The 23,676-nt window shown below is 48.7% G+C and overlaps 1 long non-coding RNA gene across 4 annotated transcripts in view; it reads right to left on the reverse strand.

The window, feature by feature from the left end:
• LOC144792715 (uncharacterized) overlaps positions 1-23,676 on the reverse strand; it is a 493,208-nt gene that overhangs the window by 356,057 nt on the left and 113,475 nt on the right. For 3 of the 4 annotated variants that reach the window (XR_013602611.1, XR_013602612.1, XR_013602610.1), the window contains exons 3-4: positions 23,127-23,245; positions 20,252-20,375 (exon numbers count right to left, since the gene is read on the reverse strand). This is a non-coding gene — a long non-coding RNA (uncharacterized LOC144792715). The remainder of the gene's footprint in view (positions 1-20,251; positions 20,376-23,126; positions 23,246-23,676) is intronic. The other variant, XR_013602614.1, reaches the window with a different exon arrangement.

A 23,676-nucleotide genomic window follows, 5' to 3' on the forward strand; every position in this document is an offset into this window, starting at 1 on the left:
AATCTATACAGACGGATCAGCACAGCCCGCAAAAGGGGGTAAACAAGCCTATAGTGCTGCGTGCGCGATTGTTAAAGGTCGCTGGCGTGAAGGTAAATTTTGACCTATGGTCACTAAAACTCAGTCACTCGGGGACTGTACAGCTCAGTGAGCTGAACTACAGGCTTTCAAGATGGCGCTGGAAAATACTGATCGCAAATTCCCCACACTTATAGTGTGCGATTCGTATTACTGCGTCCAGTCTTACAATGAATATCTGCAGAACTGGGTTCAAAACGGTTTCAAAGATGCAAAAGGTGGCACAATTAAGCATAAACTACTTTGGGAACAAGTAGTTCTAATACAGAAAGAACTACAAAAGACTCACGTGATTCATACACTGAGTCATCAGCGTGATGCCGTTCACGTTGCAGGGAATTCATTGGCTGATGAGGCCGCGAAGGCAGCTGTGCAAACGGCTTCCGTAGCTGCAATCACTCGTTCAAAAACAAAAATAGACAGCGAAATAATGCAAGCTGTCACCGCTTCAGTAAAAGACAGTGGTAAGACACTCCCAAAAGGCTTTCCAGTAAAGTACTGCTATATAACTGATGCAAATAATGCTCCCTTTGCTCTAATCCCTGGAGTGGGGGATAGGGCAATCCCAAACATGGAACATAGGTTAGGACTAATCTTAGCAGCACACGAAGGACTCGCCTCTGCACACGCAGGAGTTTCCGCCACAGTATCATTATTAAAACAGAGATATTGGTGGCCGCACATGAGGAAACAAGCTAGAAACTATGTTCTAGAATGTGAAATCTGCCAAAAAAATGAAAGTTTCTACAGTGAAACAACCTGCGCAGACGCCCCTTCTGGTTTCAGTTAAACCATTTGCAGCGTGTGTTTACCTGGACCACTGTGATCCCTTACAAGGGATGGCAACTATAAATATATCATGGTCGCACAAGATTCATTTGGATATGGCCCCAGCGCGCGGCTGGGGCCAAAACTGTTATAAAAGATTTGCGTGTCTTTATCGGCACATACGCAATCGGCACGCTACATTCTGACCAGGGTCCTGCGTTTAGCTCTCAAGCTTACAAAGAGGCCATGGTTAGCTTGGGCGTTCCATTACGGTACTCAAGTCCATTCCATCCTGAGGGAAATGCGGTAGTGGAAAGAAAAAGCCGTGACATAAAGCAATCTATAACAGCTAGGGTATTAGGTTCAGGTGACAGGTGGGTCAAACATCTAATAAGTGTCCAACATAGTCTTAATATTCTGCCAAGAAATTCTCTGGGGGGAATCACTCCATATGAATTACTATTTGGTACTAGAATGCTCACCCAGGATCTTGATTGTCAAACTTCAGTGGTGAAACAGACACCCTTTGATATCAAAGACCGTTTGGCTGTTTTACAGGACTTAAATGAAACAAGAAGAAGTCTGAGTAACACAACACAAAAGCCAACGACTACTGATGAAAAGTCACCTGTCCCAGCAAGGCCTGTCTGGATTCCAAAGATTGGGGATCTAGTCAGAAGGAATTTGGGCCTTCTTACAGAAAAGCAGTACCTGTCTTAGCAATCCTTGGAACGAGATCAGTGTTACTACCGCCCCTTGCTGGAAAAAGGGAGAACAGAATCGTGTCCATTGACCTGGTCAAACCACATCATGTGGCCGATAATAAGTAGTAGGCCCAGTGGACTCCCAAGAAGTAGCAGACGACCAAATCTGGCTACTATCCAAGAGGTTCAAACTGAAAGACTAATCACCTTTGATAATCCTACAGTAAGAAAAGAAGGACTATGCAACAAAGCCATGGAACGTGTACCTCTTGAGACCCAAATAACAGTTCGCCAAGAAACACCAGTCTACAATGATATAGCCTCTGACTATACAAATATGACATAGGAAGAAACAGCTCCAGCGATTCCGAAAAATCGGGATGCAATCCCAACAATTGACAGAACTGCCTCTGGCTATTTTATCAACTTTGATACATTTTCTGAGGATCCCAGTGAACCTGAAACTATGCCAGCAAATAAAACTTTCAAAGAAAAAAGAACAGAACTCTTTCATTGACTTGGAAAAACATATCTAGTTTCACCATGGGTTGAATTTTGGATTGTGTTATGTGTACTTTTTCTCCTGCTCTGGCTCATTCTTGTTTTAAGTTTGGGAAAAATGATAAATGGAAAATACAGTACAATGGACACAGCAAGTAAGAACATCAACTTGCTCCTGCAACCTTACAAATCATCTCATTGTGAACGAAGAGACCTGTCATCAGTGAACATCACAGCCGTTCCTATACCTGGTGGTATAGCATGGGACTCAACTGATGATGACATTTATGGCCCCGTGGAGCTGTTGAAGATTCCACAACAGTTTAAGGTTTCTTTGAGTGACTTTGTCTCACCCAGCACATTTTCTGATGATTGGGACTTTGAAAGTGTTAATAATATGATGATAGATTTAGAAATGTCAGCTAAATTCACAAAACATGAATACTTAGAAGGTTCATCAGATTATGAACAAATGTATTGTTTTAATCATTATGGTCACCATTACTTGCACAAATCTGCAAACCCTAGAAATGTTTTTACTTATAATCCATGGGAACATTGTCCAACGCCGCCAAAGGGCAGCTCAAAAACATTTTATGAAAAGTTTCCATACTTCTCAGGTTTTAATGTCACAAATCCAGAAACAGTTTTATTTAAAAAATGTGAATAAGACAGGAATGAAAAACATGTTGACCAATACTAAACAAATTTATTCTGCAAACTTTTATCCTCAGCTGTCTACATTAGGTTTTAACTTTTGGAAAGACAACATTGAGACAAAAACTGTTTGGGGCACAAAAGACTGGCAGGTGCAAGGTTTAGAAGCCTTATTCAGAGCCTGCATTATCCCAGAACAAATAATGTTTTTAAATGACACTATTCAACAAACATCTTGTCTTGGCCTAGCTAAGATAAAAGATTTGAACAAACCGTCCATACCTAAAGCCACACCTGACAGTAATGATACTACAGATGAGGAGGTAGACGTAAAACAGATTTGAAAACTAAACAGAACTAATCCTGATTGGAAAAAATGGTTAATCTGGCCCACAGACACGAATAACTGTCAAGATATATTCCTGAACAAAACACAAGGGTTCAAAATGAACAGGCCAGATCCAAGATTCTGCCAGAGACAACATTCAGGGATAGTTACCACATACAGTGTAGGAAAACTATACCTTGAGTGGCTACAGAAATCCACACTTCCTGAAATTAAACAACAATTAACTTTACTTAAAGAAGGCGTTGACTCGCGAGACTTCTTACTAGGGCCTCGTAAACAACGTCAAAAAAGTTTCATATACGACGGTATATATTCTGCTTACAATGAAGCATGGAAAATCACGCAAATGGAAACTGCAGAAAAGATACAAGAAATTGATTGTATTAATTTAGAGAAAGCTCTCTCTGTAGTGGACAATGGGTTAACAACTCTGTCCTCCAGAATTTATTCTTTGGACAGCATTGTATCATCTGCCATTGACATAATAGAGCAGGACTTGCTAATGTTACAAAATGGCCAGTCTCAATTGCGTTCTATAATGCTGCTAGGCTGGATGTTACAAAATCTCCGTTCAGGCTACGTGCCATGGCGTCTAATCAACACCACGTCATTGTTTACTGTCTTTAACCTTACAAATAAACAAATCTCTTTGGCACAAAGAGGAGCAGACTAGACGGTGCTGAGCATTGAAAAACTGGAAAGATTACCATTAACTGTTTCTGAGAAACCAGTCGTAGAATGGATAATACATGGCACCATCACGATACCAGTGACAATTTTCCAATTTCAGTATTGTCTACAGCATATACCAGCAGGCCTGTATGAAAGGTTGGGTAAAGGATACATTAAGTCAACCTGGAATTTACCATACACACACAAATGTTGGAGTGGGGGAAAGGAGGTATTTCTTAGTACTAAAAACTGTAAAAACTCACTAAGCGGTACACTTTTATGCGACGGTATTAATCTACACGGAGCCTGCGAAGGTTCTTCAAGTAACCTCTCGTGCCACCTGCACGGTTCACCAGCAGCAGTGATAAAACCACTTTTCAGGCAGCTTTCCAATGGCAGCTACGTTATGCTCAATGATCACAGCTGTTGTGGCATGTTGCCAGGAAAAGCGTATCTAGTTAGTGTGTCAGTCAGCGTCACTTGTTGTATGCAAGTATTGTATCCAAAAAGCAAGACAGACAGGGAGTCGGCGTTATGGTCTTCACTGAATATCTCTTCTATACGAATTGATACTTTAAGCAGAATGAATGTCATTCTTTTGCAAAAAACTGTGCCACTGACCTCGTCTAGAGAAACATATGATCTGCAAGTTGCAAGGACTTCTGCAGAGATACATGCATTATTATCAACCAACTGCCCAGTACATTTCGCAGAAATGTTAGGTCAAATTTTAAACATGTCTGATACCAGTGGTATTGCACATGTATTTAAGACGATTTTTTCGGGACTGTTAGCACCCTTTGAAGCAGTCCTCAGCATTTTTCAAAATTTCATGCACTCTGTGTTCGGCGGCCTGCCTCTCATTTTGGGACTCGTAGCAGGAATTCTATTTTTGTTTATCCTGCTCCGATATGGCAAGTCCAGTCACCGACGATACCCAGACTACCATGGAACAAGCTCTCCTAGCCATGCGGTATCGTGACAGGATTACACAGATTCTTGGCTTGGCTCGTTTAAGAGATCTGAATACCACTTGGTTTCTTTCGTTCAGACCAATCTGGCAAGATTGCATCTTACCTGTTCTACGATGCCTGCTTTGTGGAGAAGAATGTGTTTTAGATGTCTGTCTAACACTACCATCGGTTGTGCTAACGGATGCAGACGCATTACTGGGTACGGTAACTGCTCACGTGTTGTGTTGCCCCCAACGGCTACCAATCCTGATGACGGCGTTCATTGAGATCTCACCATCAAATCCAACTGTAAGTGAGATACGAGGAACAACAGGCACACAGGTACCATCTGATATGAACATTGCTAACGCGGCAACTGACGCTGACGGCGATGCTTCTGATCTGTGCACAATTGATCTGCTTGATGAAGTAGTTTCACTTTCACCTACTGTGGTAGACGATTACTTTGCTAGCTTAGAATATTTGATGTTTTCTCCTGACACCGAGAATAACTTTTGAAATCTGCACACAGCGTTCCATGAACTCTAAATTTGGCCTTCACTTTTTATAACAATCATTCCAAAGCTTTGGAACTTTATTTTCTACGGCTGATTTTGACTTTTTCCCAAAGAACTTAAAACATTTTTTTTTGGCACAAAGTAATCTGATTAAAGTAAAACTATTCTTAGAGAACAAGAAATTCAACACTTCCTAGAGACAGTATTAGACATTGTCCACTGAAAATAACAATAACAGTTTATATATATTCTGCTATGGAATGGTCTCGACTTTTTTCTGTACACTTAGAGCCGTTTCATGAATGTCATTACATGGTTCATTCAGTTAGCTTTGCCAACACCATACTTCATGTTTTGAATGACGCCTATTGCGTACTATACAAATGCTCGTTTTTCGTGTGCAACCTTATCAAATGCATTTTGTGTATTGTGGGATAGGATTGTGAACACATGCTTATGTTATGGTTTAGATGCTTACGAATTTAGTAATATTAGACATAATACGTGGAGTGGGTGTTGTATAGTGTTTTAGGACCCAAGTGTAATTTTCCCGATTCATGCCCATATATAGGTATAAATCACCCTATCCTTATATAGGCCTAGAAATCATAACCATATTAAGACATAGCTTTAGTAGTCCTAATACGGCTTGGCTACTTCCACTAGTTCCGAAAATCTTGAACGATTTCTTGGAAAAACCCGCCTTCAGCAGTCAGGAACTTCCCCCCTGCATGAATATTGATTTATCCAAGAACTCATGGAGTTTTAAAAGAACTAAGTCTTTGATGACGTTATTATATCCAACCTTACGTCAAACTCGGCACCTTCAAGGTATAAATATGCCCACACTTGCCCAAACAGACACACGGTGGTTTGGAGCAGTTCGACTATCTACTTGCCTGACGCTCTGCTACAGCAAGTGCGAAGGAAGACGACCCTCTAGCAGACGCACTGAGAGAGACGCTGTCTTTTCTCTTGCCGAGAAAATCAGCTCCAGTGTTTCCAACCTACCCTTGCCGGTTGTTAGGAAATAGAGTCCTGAGAGAGAGATACCAGACCTCCTTCATTCTAAACCAAGGTACGGAGCTGATTAGACCCTTAGAGAATTCTTGGAATAGATTCTTGGTAAAAGAATACTGAAACTAAGCTACACCTCACTTACTTCTTCCCTTGTACTAGACCTAGGTTAGGTACACCGGGGTAGGCGTAATTTAGAAGCACCAGTTGAGTACTTGTAGTCTTTATTTATTAATGTATGTATTCTATGTATTTTATGGCTTAGAAACCATATCATGCTTTTACAGTACTATTTTATAATACTCTTCGTACTGTACGCATTGTACTTTGCAACCAGTATTACGATTGTAGCAGTTCATTTCCTCTGCATGAGAAAGAAGACTGTTCAATAAATACTCTTTTATTGAAAACGACTGTCTCTCTATTTTCTCTGCCTCTCTGGTGAAACGAAGCATGCACGATTGAGTAAAATAACTATCTATTGTTTCTGCGACTCTAGAGATAGATTTCTTATTCTTGGGAAACAAAGTTGTCATGTTTATGCGGTTATCAGAAACTAATCCCTTCTTGTGTATTCGAGAAAGTTTCTAGTGATCTCTTAGCTAGCTGGTACTCACAATCACGTCTAGTATATTCAGTAGAGACCAAGTCGACTTCAGTCCTACGTCAAATCTATAGGAAATTCTATTCCAATGCGCAGAGCCTATTGGGAATATAGGAACTACACTACAGTAATGCATTGCGTTATAATGTACCATATTGGTATAGGTAGCTCACAAGATGCCCCTAAGGCATACAAAATAAGGTCCCCGAAAAACAGAGAACAAGGCTTTAGTGCATTTGCACAACCTAACAGAATACCCGACAGACTAAGTACTCGGGTAGAAAAATCAAGCGGCAAAAGGAACCTGTAAGAATAGGCCCCATGGGGCTGCAAAGTAAGATATCTACCAGAGGGCTAGAAACTAAATATGTCACTGACAGAATAATTAAAAGAACAGCACCTGCAGCAAGCAGGAACACCACACCAGGTGTAACTCTAGAAGGGAGAGAAATGCTCCACCCTAAGAAGGTTGATGAGAGCTGAAACAAGGGGAAAAGATTTGTCCCGACAAACCCAGTACAACAGAGTTAAGACTCTGCACCACCATGACTATTTCTGAACGGGTGTAAAGTTGAGTCGGAAAGCGCATCTAAATGCGAGGTGCCATCAAAAGGCATGTCAATCAGAGTACTTTTCACAGCCTCTGAAAACCTGTAAGTACACAAACATGCACGCCAATGTAGGGCTATGGAAGAGTCCAGAGCCCGGCCAACTGAATCAGTGATATCCATACCATAGCGGATGTCAAGTGTGGCAGCGTGTTGCCCATCTCGAACCAATGGAACAAGAGTATTCCAGGCTTCCTCCAGAAGGGAGGGCAAGAGGTGTCCAACTGACACCGCTTGCAGGCCAGGTCGCTCCCCACGCCGCACAGCTCCACCAGTTGTGCTCGTGCCTATCCCCTGCTGCCTCCTACCTCATGAGTTCGCCGCTGCTCTGCTGCGCTGAGAAGCTCTGCTGGCTCTGCCACTATTGTAATTTTGTGATACTCTTTTGTTTTGTACTGTTTTTCAGGCTCATTGCCCTTTGTCTGTCCCTCTGTGCCCCCTGTTTTCAATCCACACCCCTACCTTTGCTTCTGGACCCCTCGCCTTTGCCCCCGCTCCCACCGCTGCTCCCCTGCAACCACGCACCCTTTTCTTTCCTTATCCCACTCCCGCCTGCTCCTCCCTCCCACCTCGTCTTAAATGGTGGCTGCTGCGCGGTGGTGAGAGCGACCCCTGACCCTGTTTGCAGGCCAGGTCGCTCCCCACGCTCCCCACGCCGCACAGCTCCACCTGTTGTGCCCGTGCCTTCCTTCCTGCTGCCTCCTGCCTCGTGAGTTTGCCGCTCCTCTGCTGCGCTGAGAAGCTCTGCTGGCTCTGCCACTCTTGTAATTTTGTGATACTGTTTTGTTTTGTACTGTTTTTCGGGCTCATTGCCCTTTGTTTGTCCCTCTGTGCCCCCTGTTTTCTAGCCGCACCCCCCCCTTCGCTTCTGGACCCCTCACCTTTGCCCCCCACTGCCCCCTCTGCTCCCCTACGGCCACGCCCCCTTTTCTTTTTGTATCCCACCCGCCCTGCTCCCGCCTCCCAGCAGCTCCTCCCTCCCACCTCGCCTTAAATGGTAGCCGCTGCGCAGTGGTGAGAGCAACCCCTGACCCTGCTTGCAGGCCAGGTCGCTCCCCACGCTGCACAGCTCCACCAGTTGTGCCCGTGCCTTCCCCCCTGCTGCTTCCTGCCTCCTGAGTTCGCCGCTGCTCTTCTGCGCTGAGCAGCTCTGCTGGCTCAGCCACTCTTGTAATTTTGTGATACTGTTTTGTTTTGTACTGTTTTTCGGGCTCATTGCCTTTTGTCTGTCCCTCTATGCCCCCTGTTTTCCAGCCGTACCCCCCCTTCGCTTCTGGACCCCTTGCCTTTGCCCCCGCCGCTGCTCCCCTGTGGCCACAACCCATTTCTTTCAGTATCCCACCCCGCCACGCTTCCGCCTCCCAGCTGCTCCTCCCTCCCACCTCGCCTTAATTGGTGGCCGCAGCGCGTCCGCGCAGCGGCCGCGCCAGAGGCAAGCCCATCTGCGCCCATCCACGCCTGGACCGCGGCAGCGCCAGAATCTCTGGACCCCGCAATCACCACTCCACCAGACTCCGCTACAACGCCAGCACCCTCCACGCCCTCAACACCGGCCGAAACCACCACTGCTTCCAGGCCGCCCCGAATCGCACCCACGGACCGTTCTCCTGCCGCAGCTGAAGTTTTACCTGTGACAGAGCCACCAATACCCCTAGGACCGGACCCAACCACCTTTGCTGCATACTCCTCAACACCCGCTCCGCACGTAAACACGCCGTTGAGCTCTGGAACCTGCTCGACACCACCACCCCAGACGTCGCCTTCTTGACCGAGACGTGGTGGAACGACTGCTCGGCGCCCGACATCGCCATAGCCATCCCAGACGGCTACAAGATCACCCGTAGGGATCACACCAACGGAATCGGAGGAAGAATAGCCATCTTCCACAAGTCCACCCTCAAGGTCTCCACCCACGCGGACGACATCCTCAACAGCGCCAAACACCTGCACTTCCGGATCCACACCGACCCCAACACCACCCTTAGAGTAACACTCATCTAGAGGCCCCCTGGACCCCGGGCACAGTTCAGAGACTCCATTGCCGACCTCGCCAGCACCCACGCACTCGCCTCCACGGACTATATCCTCCTCGGGGATCTGAACTTCCACCTCGAGAACAACAACGACACCAACTCCACCACCCTGATCGACAACCTCGCCTCAAACAACTCGTCACTGCACCCACCCACGCCCCCGGACACACACTGGACCCCATCTTCTCCACTAGCACCCAAGTCACATACCACCATACCACCGAGCTCCATTGGACCGACCACCGCTGCATCCACTTCACCTTCAAGAAAGAAACCACGCACCACCGTACCCAACTGTTGCCCCACTGCCGCTGGAGCAAAGTCACCAAAGACCAGCTGACCTCCACCCTCGCCCTGAACCCACCCATTGACCCACCCGACCCAGATGCCGCCGCCTGCATCCTCAGACAGTGGATCAACGACTGCGCCAACACCCTTGCACCGCTCAAGAAACCCTCCAACAGTCACACCAGCAAGAAAGCCACCTAGTTCACCGTCTAGCTCCAGAACTCCAAACGCACATGCCGAACACTGGAGAAGAAATGGCTCCACAAATGCACACCGGACAGCCATGCAGCTCACAAGGACGCCACCCGCAGACACCCCCACCTCATCAGACTAGCAAAGAGATCCTCCTTCACACACTCAACAGCATCGTGAAGGAACTCTCCATCCCCAGCTCCAATACCAATGACATCCCGCCCTCACAAGAACTGTGCGACTCACTGGCCACCTTCTTTCATGGCAAGATCGCTGACATCCATGACAGCTTCAACACCACGACTGCCAGACTACGCCAGACTCCACCCCCCCCTGCGAACACCACCCACACCAGCCGTCTGACCTCCTGGGCCAACGTCAACGACGACGTGACACGCAAGGTCATGAACTCCATCCATTCAGGATCCCCGTCAGACCCGTGCCCTCACCACGTATTCAACAAAGCAGACGCAGTCATCGCACCCCAACTACGAAAGGTCATCAACATCTCCTTCGAAACAGCCAGATTCCCAGAAAACTGGAAGCGCGCCGTAATCAGCGCCCTCCTCAAGAAACCTAAACCGGACCCCAAGGATCTCAAGAACTTCCAGCCCATCTCCCTTCTCCCGTTCCAGGCAAAGGTCATTGAAAAAATAGTCAACATGCAACTGGCCTGCCACCTCGAAGACAACAACATCTTAGACCCCTCCCAGTCCGGATTCAGACGAAACCACAGCACCGAGACAGCCCTCATCGCCTAGACAATTGCAAAACATGAGCCCTAATCCTCCTGAACCTGTCAGCCGCCTTCGACGCGGTCTGCCACCGCACTCTAAAGACACGCCTCCAAGAAGCCGGTATGGACCATGTCCTTCCTCTCCAGCAGAACCCAGAGCGTCCGCCTCCCACCCTTCCAATCCGAAGCCACCGACATCATCTGCGGCATCCCCTGGGCTCTTCCCTCAGCCCGACGCTGTTCAATGTCTACATGGCCCCCCTTGCACAAATAGCCCACCAAAATGACCTCAACATCATCTCCTACGCCGACGACACCCAGCTCATCCTCTCCCTCACCAAGGACCCACACACCGCCAAAACCAACCTCCACGAGGGATTGAAGGCCATCCCCGATTGGATGAGGAACAGCCGTCTGAAGCTGAACTCGGACAAGACAGATGTCCTCATCCTCGGACCCACCCCCTCGGCCTGGAACGACTCCTGGTGGCCGACCACGCTGGGAACAGCACTGACACCCACCGACAACGCACGCAACCTAGGGTTCGTCCTCGACTCCTCCCTCTCCATGGCAAAGCAGGTCAGCGCCGTCTCCTGCTACAACACCCTCCGCATGTTCCGCAGGATCTACAAATGGATACCAACCGAAATAAGAAGAACAGTGACACAGGCACTCGTCAGCAGCAGGCTGGACTACGGCAACGCTCTCTACGCAGGAATCCCAGCCAAACACCTCAACTCAACAACACCGCGTCAAGTACAACAAATTCAAAACGCCTCCGACTGACTAATCCTCAACATCCCCCGCCGCAGCCACATCACCCCCCACCTAAGAGACCCACACTGGCTCCCCATAGACAAGAGGATCACCTTCAAGCTCCTCACCCACGCACAGAAAGCACTACATACACAATGCAGGACCAGCCTACCTGAACAGCAGAGTCAACTTCTACACTCCCACCCACCAGCTCCGCTAGTCTCGCCACCGCCGCTGTCCCCCGCATCCAACGAAAGACCATCGGCGGCAGATCTTTCTCCTACCTCGCCGCCAAAACTGGAACACCCTCCCGACCCACCTACGGCAGACCCAGGACCTACTCACCTTCAGAAGGCTCCTCAAGACCTGGCTCTTCGAACAGTAGCAGCTCCCCCCTTCCTTCAGTGCCTTGAGACCCTCACGGGTAAGTAGTGCACTCTACAAGTACTTTGATTGATTGATTGACTGAAGTGTTCAGAGATCGCAGGGAGAGCAAGTAGAAGACAAAATACACGTACCACTAGCGTCAAATTTACTGGCCTCTCGTGCAGAAGGGACAGGAGGAATGAAATCAATATGTTGTGTGGCTAAAGCAGCCTGTATCACAAAGCTCTGATTAGATGAACATCTAAGGAGACAGGAGGGATCCTCCTGGGTCGGCTGAAGCCTGTGGGAAACAGAGCAATCCAAAGGGAGGCCTGTCTCAGTCTAAGCCAAAGTACCCAATAGTACCTCGAAAAAACAGTCTCTATAAGGAAGGACAGACTGTACGTTAGACTGGTCAGGATGTAGAAAGCCAAGTAAAGGGCCCGTTGACAATTCCACAGAAGGAAGTTGTAAGTCCAATACAACTGAAACTTGATTGAACAGGTCTGCCAGAGTGGAACTCGCTACCGTAGCCAAACTAGGAGGAGACAGGAGGTTGGAAGAGATTCTAAGTCACTGGCATCACCCAAGTCAACTAACCAGCTAGTCTGCAGAGGGGGTGGAACCATGTCCGAAATGAGAGGGGGATGCATCACACATTCTGTAGTACTTCTACAACCATGGTCCTCGGAAGGGAAAACTATCAGAGCTGGCAGATAAGACCCCAACGCTGACATCAGATTTAGCAGACCAGAAGCTGAATGTGGGACCCTCGAAGGGCTGTGCACCGGCATCCCTAAGGTGTGAGAAACAGGAGGCGGACCTGAAACCGAGGGAGATTTTAAGAACTGAGTATGAGTGCTATTTGGAGGAAAACATTTAATTGTCTTTGGTGAACTACTGCAAATTACCCCATGAAAGGACAGCCTGTTTATAGGACACTTCTCCATAATGAAACAAGAAACTCTTTAGGGAGGGGTCTCAGATCAGGATTTCTAGAGAGGGTTACATACATCACGTTCAGCCCAACGGGGTGGTGATGCACTACATAAATAAAAGCAGAGCAAGGTGCTCCTGTTGAGCTTACACTAGGATCGCTCTTGATCCACGAAATGATTAATGTGGTGAAATAACGCCGCCCTGCCTCCGGGATGTGGGCTGAAGGGCTGTGTATCATGAAACTGAGAAACGACTATGACAGATTGCTACTGAACTGTGTGGAGCTCACTGTGTAACTGCATGTTTTTATCTAACCCTGCAATAAAAATTGTTTTACAAAAAAAAAATGAAACAAGAAACTCTTTGGGGGGAGGGCGTGGCTAGCAGCCGATGGACACGGTCGCAGCCTAGCGAGGCTCCCGACCCTCAGCCCTGTAATCCGCCTTTCATCCTGATTTAGACCCGGGATCCCCGTGGAAATCGGGTCGATCCCGGAGCCAACCCACAGGTCTGTTCCGGTGGGGTCGGAGCGCCGCTACGCCGAATATACCGGACGCTGAGGGGTGAGAGGTTCCCGAGACGGCTGGGGACAAGATGGCGGCTCCCTGCATCGCTGCCACTGCGGAGTAGAGACGTGCCCGCTCCGGAGGTCCTGAGGCCACAGCGTGGGGCACAGTGGAGTGCGGGTCTGGTGGAGAGCGGCGGCGGCGGCCCCCTGGAGCGGCGGCAGATCCTGTGATCGGTGCGAGGTCCGCCCGGGAGTGGGGTTCTAGCGGAGCTCCGCCCACAACAGCGAGGGGGCTTACTCGAGGCCCCGGCTTTGAGGCCTGTGATCCCTGTGGGCGCCTCTGAGCCCTACACCGGCGCAATACCCCCGGAAGCGGCCGTGACACTACAGGCCTGCTTTGGGAGGACCATCCATGGACACTGTGAGTGGAGGCTGCCCGGAGGAAGCACGACCCTGCTCAGGGGGACACATTATAGCCCGACGACGGGGCCTGCGACTTGCTTGGGCGGTGGCCCAACCCGGACCGACCGTGCAGGGTGCAACTGTCTCCGCGACGGAGGGGCATTGAATCGGCCCTAGACCCGAGGGAAGCGGGGAATCGGGACCGGAGGGAGAAATACGCCCGCTGGGGCCCTGTGGATCCTACGCTTTCCACCCCACCTCTGGCACCCGGTGGTGATCCCTGGGTGGAGGGTGGCTCCGGGTCAGTGGCGCTGCTGTACCGCTGAGGGGAGCTCCACGGACTGCTGACCGGCAGGCGGGGCCGGCTGGTGGACCCCAGTGCAGACCCCTGGCGCCTGGCTACCGGGAGAAGCGGATGTGCCATAACGGTTCACTGGCGCCAATTCTGATCTCTGCCGCACGGCCCCCAAAGACCCGGCTCTCCGCCCGACGACGGCTGGTTGCGAGACTGCATTGGGGCTAGCAGCGGCCTACTGCGGGAGACGTCGTTGACGCCGGACCACCCGGAGGGCCCTGAATTGCTGGGAAGTGCAGGATGGGTAAGCCTAGAGGACCCAAAGGGGACGGGAGCCCAGCCACGGAAGCGCCAGACGACTCCCCGCAACCCCCCACGGAGCTCCAGCTGATGCAGGACCGGATTCTAGACGCCATTGCTGCCACGAAGGAGGCCCTACAACACGATATTGGTCAAGTAGCGACGGGGCTGGGGCACCTGCGCGCAGATCATGCGAAGCTACAAGACAGGGTCAAGGCCACGGAAGTTGCCCTACAAGATGTCGTGCCGGCCCACAAATCGATGGAGGGACGACTCACGGAAGCGATGGAGCGGATACAGGCCCTGGAGAAGAGAGCGGAGGACGCTGAAAACCGCAGTCGGCGGAATAACGTACGCCTGGTTGGCCTGCCGGAAAAAAAAGAAGGCACGGACATGGTGGGCTACCTGACTGACTGGTTCAAAACCGTGGTTGCCCCGGAGGGCTTATCTCCCTTCTTCACACTTGAGAGGGCGCACCGCGTGCCTTCCCGACCCCCACGCCAGGGTCTCCCGCCGCGACCGGTGGTTATCAAATTGCTCCATTATAAAGACAGAGACTGGCTCCTTCAGCGGGCCAGGGAAGCGGGCCCATTTCAAGTGGACAATAGTAACGTCACGCTGTTCCCAGACTATACATTTGAAACCCAAAAACAGCGAGCCTCCTTCCTAACCATCAAAAAGGAGCTACGTACCGAGGGTCTGCAATACTCCCTGCTGTTCCCGGCCAAGCTACGTGTGATAGTAGACGATAAGGCGTTGTTCTTTGAATCTCCGGCGGATGCCTGGGCCTGGTGGGACACCTACAAGGCGGGCACGGATGGGGCTCGCTTTCGGGCCGAGGAGGAGCACCAGAATCATGCGATCAGGCGGTCGAGAAGACTCCGGGGGCGCAACCGGGGATCCAAGAAGCCTTCTACGTCGCAAACTGAGGAAGAACGGAGAGCTGCGCTACAGGCGGTTAAAGAGGTGTCGGGAACGGCGTCGGTCCACTCGGCAAGAGAATCGGCCTCTGAGGCCCTGGCCACGGGATCGGACACTGACTTCTCGGGACTGGAGGGGGCTAGGGGCCCGAAGATCACCCCCCAGACGTCGGGGGAAATCGTTGAACCCTGACAGCTGTCCGCGGCCTCTGAGTGAAGAGAACCTGGAGGCGGCGCCCCCCATGGATATTGGAACAGACTACTGTGAGACTTTCCTTTTATAAGTCGCATTGAGTATTGTGGGGCAGAGGGACCTGGGACCGAGGCTTGAGAGGTTCAGTAGCCAGCTCACGCACCACAGGGCCCATAAGGCCTCCGTGGTGATTACTGCGGACTACAAGTTTACGTGAGCACGTTTGCTCACTAGTTTGGATGGGTGCCTCAGCTTCGCAGTTGGGTCCTGTTCTGGGGGAGGGGGGACCTGGAGTAGTTGGGGTGACTCGAGGTGCACTTGGGGTTGGGAAGTTGGGCGGGGGGGTGGGGATGGGAAGTGGTGGGAAGATGTCTGGTGTCCGGAAGCGGAAATTTATTGATCTAACCTGCGCTGACTGGGGTGATGGCTGACATGGGTTCGTTGAAGTGTGTGTCCTGGAATGTGCGGGGACTAAATTCCATGACTAAGAGACACAAGGTACACGCCTACCTGGTTCGCAGGGGGATACACATTGCCTTCCTCCAAGAGACCCACTTAACTAAGAAGGAGGGCACCGCACTGCAGAGGAGATGGAGGGGGCACTTATTCCACACCACGTACTCGGCGTTTGCCAGGGGAACACTTCTTTGGATCCGGGCGGGGGTTCCCTTTCAAGTTACTAGGCACACAGTAGACCCGGAAGGGAGGTATGTGGCGGTTGAGGGTTTGCTTCGGGGGCGTCAGTTGACACTTTGCAGCGCCTATGCGCCAAATGTAGAGCAAGCATCGTACTTCAATAGACTGACCAAACAGCTAGCCTCCTATTTAACAGGTTCAGTGCTACTGGGGGGGGATCTCAACTCCGTGGCAGATGCCACCCTCGATAGGTCGCACCCACCACTACACGCATCCCCAGTTCACAGACTGGCAAAACACAGATCAAACTGGCAGGGGCTGTGGGACCTGACGGATGCATGGCGCGCCCAACACCCCACTGCAAGGGATTACTCCTTTTATTCGGGTATACACGACCTCCACGTGCGCATTGACACGTTCCTCTGCTCCCAGTCGGTGTTCCCAATGGTTGCCCGTACTGAATATCTAGCACGCACGATCTCGGACCACAACCCCCTACTTCTTACCTTTGCCTGGATGAATGTGGTTTCACCAATTCCGACGTGGCGGCTTCATCCGGACACTTTGGACGATCCGCCGTTCAGCGGAGCGTTGGAAGATAGAATCACCCACTACTTTGCCGAAAATGAGGGGACGGCCTCTTCCAGGGCGGTGGAATGGGACGCGCTCAAGGTGGTAGTAAGGGGGCATTGTATAGGGAAGTTCGCGGGGGTGCGGCGAACACTGGTAGAAGATGTGGCCAAGGCCGAGCAAGCCTTGCGGGAGGTGGAGAAGCGACGGCCCAACCACCCCGACATGCAGGATAGCGTATGCTCGGCGCGGGAAGCGCTGGCGGTAGAGGTGGAGCGCCTTCGCTGTTTTGATCACAAAACATACTTAACCAAAGCGCTCGCTGAGGGAGATAAGACGGGGACGCTCCTAGCCTGGTTGGCAAACCCCAATAGGGGTGCTGCTCCAATATTGTCCCTGATTGATGCGTACGGCACCAAGTGTTACACCCAGCCAGACATTTTACAATGCTTTAAAGCGTACTACGAGCGACTGTATAGGGGAAGCCCAGCGGACCGAACCGAGATATTAGAGAACTTGTTGTCTGAGATACACTTGCCGTGCCTAGAACCGGACCAAGCGGAAGCCCTTGGGGGCCCGATTGACCTAGCGGAAATTAGGGGGGCCATAAAGAAAATGGCGCGCGGGAAAACGCCGGGAGTGGACGGCCTGCCCGTCGAGTTCTATGGTAAATACATTGATATCCTAGCCCCACGGCTCCAAATCATATATAACGAGGCGAAAGAGAGGGGGGAATTGCCCTGTTCGATGCGCGAGGCGCTCATGATCCCCTTGCTCAAGCCGCATAGGACCAGCTCTGACCCGGCATCGTACAGACCACTGTCGATGCTCACGACGGACTATAAAATCTTGAGCACTGTCCTGGCCACCAGGCTGATGGCCCACGTGCAAGACTTGGTTCACAAGGATCAGTCGGGCTTTATCCCCACTAGGAATACGTCTCACAACATCCGTAGGTTGCTGAGGCTCGTAGCGGATCCTCCTCCGACCGCCAAGGCCCCGGTGGTGATGGCGATCGACATAGAAAAAGCCTTCGACAGCCTGGAATGGGGCTACTTGTACAAAGTGCTGCGAAGCTTCGGCATTGGGGATGAGTACGTGCGGTGGACGGAGGTGCTGTATGCGTCAGTGGGCGCTAGGGTGCGAATAGGAGCGTTGATATCGGATAAATATGCAGTGCTTAGGGGCACTAGACAAGGGTGTGCACTCTCTCCCTTGCTGTTCGCCCTCGCGATAGAGCCGCTGGCAGCACTAGCTAGGAAAGGTGACTCCTACCAAGGACTGGAGGTGGACGGGACCCGTCATTACATATCATTATATGCGGACGACCTCCTACTGTTCCTGGAGAATGCCGAAGAGGCAGTGGTGGGGGCGGAAGACCTGTTGGCGCGTTTCGGAGATGTATCGGGCCTGAAGGTGAACTGGGCGAAGACTTGCCTCTTTCCCCTCCGGAAAGCGGAGAGGTGCCCCATGACCCGTCCCGAGCCCCGCTGGGAGCCGGCCTGTTTGCCCTACCTAGGGGTGTACATTTACCACGAACCCGCAGATTTGCTAGAAGGCAATATCTACCGTTGCATCCGAGCACTGCAGGGTAACATGCTTTTCTGGGCCACCCTCCCGCTGTCAATGACAGGCCGGGTCTCGTTGCTAAAAATGATCGCCCTGCCGCGGTTACTGTACTTCTTTCGAACCTTGCCAGTGTGGATTCCAAGTGCCGTATTTCGACGGCTAAGATCCCAGGTAGTGTCCTTTCTGTGGGGGGCTGGCAGGCGGAGGATAGCCTTGGCGACCCTGACCCGCCCGAAGAACGAGGGCGGACTCGCGGTCCCTGATTTCGAGTATTATTATTTGGCCGCCCAGCTGCAATTCCTCACACAGGAAGTGGCAAGGGTATACCGGGGTCCGGAGCAGGAAAGGGACACTGGCACCCCTCGCCATGTGCTAGCATACATCACCCTGCAGCAGAAGCTAGCACTCAGAGACTTATCTCAGGAGGAGCGGACATTGAGGCTCTGCTGGAACCGCGTGCATAAGCGCGCGGGCACCGGTCACCCGTACGCACCCGAAATTCCACTGGGTATGCTCACGGCACTGCCGCATGGAGGCGACTGGTCGAGCCTTCAGAGTTGGGAGGAGGCTGGCTTACAGATGGTGGGAGACCTCTTCACTGACGGGGTACTCGCGCCGTATCAATCCTTACAGGAACAATTCGACCTTCCGAGAGGTGACTATTTGCTACACGCGGCGGTGGTACGAGGGATCCAAGCGCACTGGGGCGAGGGGCTGTGTGAACCCACGACGTCGCCACCGTGTCAGTATGTGATGATGGCCGCAGGCACGGTCAAGGCAGTCACGTGCCTACACTCCAGAATACTCGAGAGCACCTTACGACCCCTTACGCGCTTAAAAACCCAATGGGAGACTGACCTGCAGAGGGAGATCCCGGATACGACGTGGGCCCAGTTGGTTCAGAGGCCCAAGAAGAGCACCAGGAACGCTCGGTTCCAGTTAATACAGCTCTACATCCTTCATAGGGCTTATCTCACTCCGCACAAAATAGCGCAATACTTTGGAGCAGAGGATGCAGCGTGTCCTAGATGCGCACGGTTGGACGCAGACTTACTGCACATGCTGAGGGACTGCCCACACTTACAGGACTTCTGGAGGGATGTGGGCGATACCATGAACGCGGTCACAGAGAGGGAGCTACACTACGATAGTGCGACTACACTCCTACACTGGTTTCCGCACACACGTAAGAATAAACTGACAAGCAAATTTATAGACATGGGCCTACTCCTTGCGAAGAGGGAACTCACTAGGGGATGGAAAGCGAAGGCAGCGCCGACACATAGGAAATGGCTGACTGAGTTCCAGAAATGGGCGGCGGCGGAGAGCACGATCAGATATCAACTGGCTCGACGGGGGCCTGACGAGAAGGCCCAGGAAGCGGCACTAGCTTGGGAAACTCTAGTCCAGACACTTAGGGATAACACAGTAGAGAGCGAGGGAGAAGATGAAGCTGAGGACCCTGGGGAACCCGGGGAGGTGATACCCGCCATAGCTCCCACCATGGACACACACACTCCTTAGACATCTCCAGACTCCGCAGGTCACCAACACACTTCAACATGCGACAACCCAGACACGAGACACCATTGACCACCGTGGGTGGGGGGAGGGTACGGAAGGTGGGGAGGGGGGTTGCAACATTCCATTGCCACCGACCTAACAGTTTGAACGGACCGGATGCTGGAAGGGGGGGTTGGTGGAGGGGGGAAAGTAAAGTTAAAAGCAGACAGCGGTTGATCATCAGATACGCCATTGAGTAGTGATGAAGGGGAAGCAATTGGTGTGACAACTACCACCCAGCCCCAGACCACGAATCGCGATGATGTGGAAAATTATATTGCAGAGACTTGATTATTTTGAGATCCCGCATGCTCTTACATGAGAAATACCTGTAATGTTTGCATTATTATCTGCAATAAAAATTGTTTTACAAAAAAGAAAAAAAAAAAAGAAACTCTTTGGGAAGTACTGGCAATGTAATTATTTGGCTAAACTTCGAATACAAGGAACTAGTTAAAAATATGCGTCAGGCATCTGATATGGAATATGGAAATATCCTAAAGGACATTAAAGTTCTGACGAAAGAGATGAAACATGCTTTGGAAAGTAGACTTACCAAGAAACTATTTTCATCTGAGAGAACAGCAGCAGAATCATTATACAGTTTCATTGAAAAAGCCAAATCCGTAGTCTGTGTAAGGCCTTCACTGCAAGAGTGCTTCAATGAACAATTACTGAAACTGGAGAAAGAAGATATTTAGGAAATTACAGCTATCGATAACATGGAGTATAAGGGAGTAAAAATACTACTAACCAAGAAACTATAAGTAAAATTGGATTCTTTGGAGTAGTCTGTGTTATGGACTGCAGGATTAAAAAAGTGTTTACACGTGTAAAAAGTGTTGAGTAATTTTGCGGCATACTTTAAACGCGGACGAAGGGTTGGTAAATGGTGCTATGGGAAAAGTTATTGATGTAATTACATTTCCAAATTAGGATGATGTTAAGTGCCTAGCTATAACATTTGATCAGATTGATGATGTGAAACAGATTGGCCGATGTAATGTACATTTTTTGCTTGTGAAGGACTTATATGTGCGACGGTAACAGTTTCCATTGTCTATGGCATATGCGATAACTATCCATAAATGTCAAAGTTTTATTGTAGACACAGTTTTAAATAATATTGTATTGGAAGTACAGCATTTAAAGAAGGTGTATCATATGTAGCATTATCTCGAATTAGAACATTGTCAGGTTTGGTCATAGTTGATTTTGATGGTACGAAAGTGCTGATGCAAGCTGTGTAAGAGAGTATATCTGTTAGAATAGTAATATACTTATGAGAAACACATAATCTGTCATCAGCGGAAGACTAGGAAGACGGCGTTAAGAAGGAAAAAGTGGAAAATTAGGGAGATATTGTAGGATACCTGTTAGAAAAAAGTTCAGGTGTCAACTGCTATGCAAATGTTGTTCTCAGTGTACTATTTCATTTACATCTTGTAAATGAAATTCGACAACACTTAGATAAGAGGTTGTGTTCTGCACTGTTTTGTTTGTTCCAATGTTTACTCAATGACAGAAGTGAAATACATTCTACTTCAGGCTTTAGAGACCATTTAGATATATCTAGTGAATCATTAATGTTTACTCTGAATACTCAAGAAAACACACACAAATTTATAATGGTCATACTTGGAGTTTTAGTAGAAGTTTTAAATATTGATGACTTAGGGCCATATGTATCAAGGCCAAAAGGGTTCGCAAATGCCGAAATTCGCAGAATTTCGGCGTTTGCGAACCCATTTTCGCAAAATGGTATGTATGAAAGGATTTGGGTGCAAAATAAGGAATCGCAAAATTTGCCATTCCTTATTTTGCAATTGCATTTAAGGAATCGCAAAATTTGTGATTCCTTAAATGAAATGTATGAAGCAAAAATAATTTTCAAAATGCCCTTAAGGAATCGCAAATTACCACCAACTTCTAGTTGGTGGTAAATTGCGATTTCCTTGCAAAATGCACATTTTGGCATTTTTCAAAGTGCCATGTGATGCACATACATGCCCTTAGGGCATGTATGTGCACCACATGTGCACCCATGTTTATATCAGGGGTGCAACAGGGTGTCCTTTGGACACCCCTGCATCCTTGAAATTATTCTCAATTTGCGATTAGCAAATTGCGAATTGCAAATTGAGAATAATTTCCCATTCATTCCTATGGGCCTCCTGGCCCATAGGAATGAATGGGAAATTATTCCTTAATTGCGATTAGCAATTTGCTAATCGCAATTAAGGAATTTTTAGAAATCGCTAAAAAATTGCGATTTTCTACATACATACCATTTTGCAATTTCTATATAGCGATTCCTTAAAAATTGCTATTAAGAAATCGCTAAAGGGTATGTTGATACATATGGCCCTACTTTGGACTGAGTTACAAATGGAACCATGAATGTGAAGTTTGCTTGTACCACTCAAATCAATTCTGAACGATTTCTCTACTTAACAGTACCATATTCTAAAACTGTGCCTTTTGACAGTCGGATCAAAAAGGCTAGCCAAAATATGACCTGCCCAAATTGCAGATCAGATTGTCTGTCTGGGGGAGGTGTGGTGCATCGGCCGGAGCGTCTGACTCCAGAGAGCATGGCTCATGGTTCGACCCCCAGCACAGGCTGCAGATCAGCATTATGTGACTCTGGGCAATTGCTCACTTAATCTCCTCAACGGCCCCCAGTGCCTTGAAACCTTAAGGGGTGATATGTTCGAGCTTTACAAATAGTAATTATTATTATTATTATGTCTACGTTGCAGATACAGAGAACTGGGAAATACATTATACTAATTCTAAAACAATGCAGAGCAGATTAATCTAAAATGGAAACGGAAATTACAAACTTCAAAGCAGGACAAATTTCAATTTCTGGAAGAACGTACACTACAGTGGCTATCTTCTTCCACAAAGGACTTCATATAACTTCAGGACACTATACTGTGTATTTAAGAAGAGCAAGTGGATGGACGGAATCCAATGGTAGCAAGCTTACATTAATACAAAAACTGCCTTTCAACCTTCCAAATTCATACCTCTTCTTTCTTCAACCAAAGTTCTAAAGAGGATTACTGTTTGAAATGTGTTATGCAATGTTTGTTGTTCATGGATTATTAGTGTTTAAGGCATCATCTGTCTTTAACCCCTTCGCTGCTCATGACGAGCTGAGCTCGTCATGCAGTACACTGATCGTGTGCTTATGACGAGCTGAGCTCGTCATGAACAATGCAAAATCGGGATATGCAGCACAGCATGAAAATCTCCCTAGCAGCCAAGGTGTTAAACCGAACTTCAAAATTTCAGTAGGCATTACATCTATTTCAGGTAATGGACTACTTGCAAAATCATAACATTTAATTTTTTTCTGATGTGTTACTTAAAATTACTTCAGTAGCTATAGTTAAATGAGTACAATACATAGTGTCACTTACTTATAATGCCATACTGTGCAATTATTTTTTTCCCCTACAATCTGAATTATTGTTTTTTCCCCGCAGTTCAAGGATGAAGCTTCATGCAGTATATCGTTTGCAATGTACAAGTATGAAAGCTGCAAACAGCAAAAAAGGGAAAATTAGATCTTCAAATAATTCAATGTATAATTGCTTTACAATGTTGTAGCTGTGTGATGTTTTATTATTAACATTTCTTTTGCAGAAATCTGATCTTTGCTATCCATATTTATAACATGTAACAATAACTTCTATTTATGTGTTCTCTCTTTTACCACAGATCATTTGAAAGATGTATTGCAGCAATGTAGGTGACTAATTACATCTTTCTCCTTTCTAATACATCCTACAAAGCAGGAAGGCAGACGTCGTTGCATACAGTGACAAACTCTTTTATTTTTTTATTTGTAGTTACCCAGAGAAATTCATATTACAAATGGTTCCGAGATGGATACCAATCATATATAGAAATATATATAAAAAGTCATACAAAATATAAATACATGTCATTTATACCATTGCAATAAGA

The sequence above is a fragment of the Lissotriton helveticus genome, chromosome 11 (assembly GCF_964261635.1).
Source record: "Lissotriton helveticus chromosome 11, aLisHel1.1, whole genome shotgun sequence".
NCBI classification, from domain to species: Eukaryota; Metazoa; Chordata; class Amphibia; order Caudata; family Salamandridae; genus Lissotriton; species Lissotriton helveticus.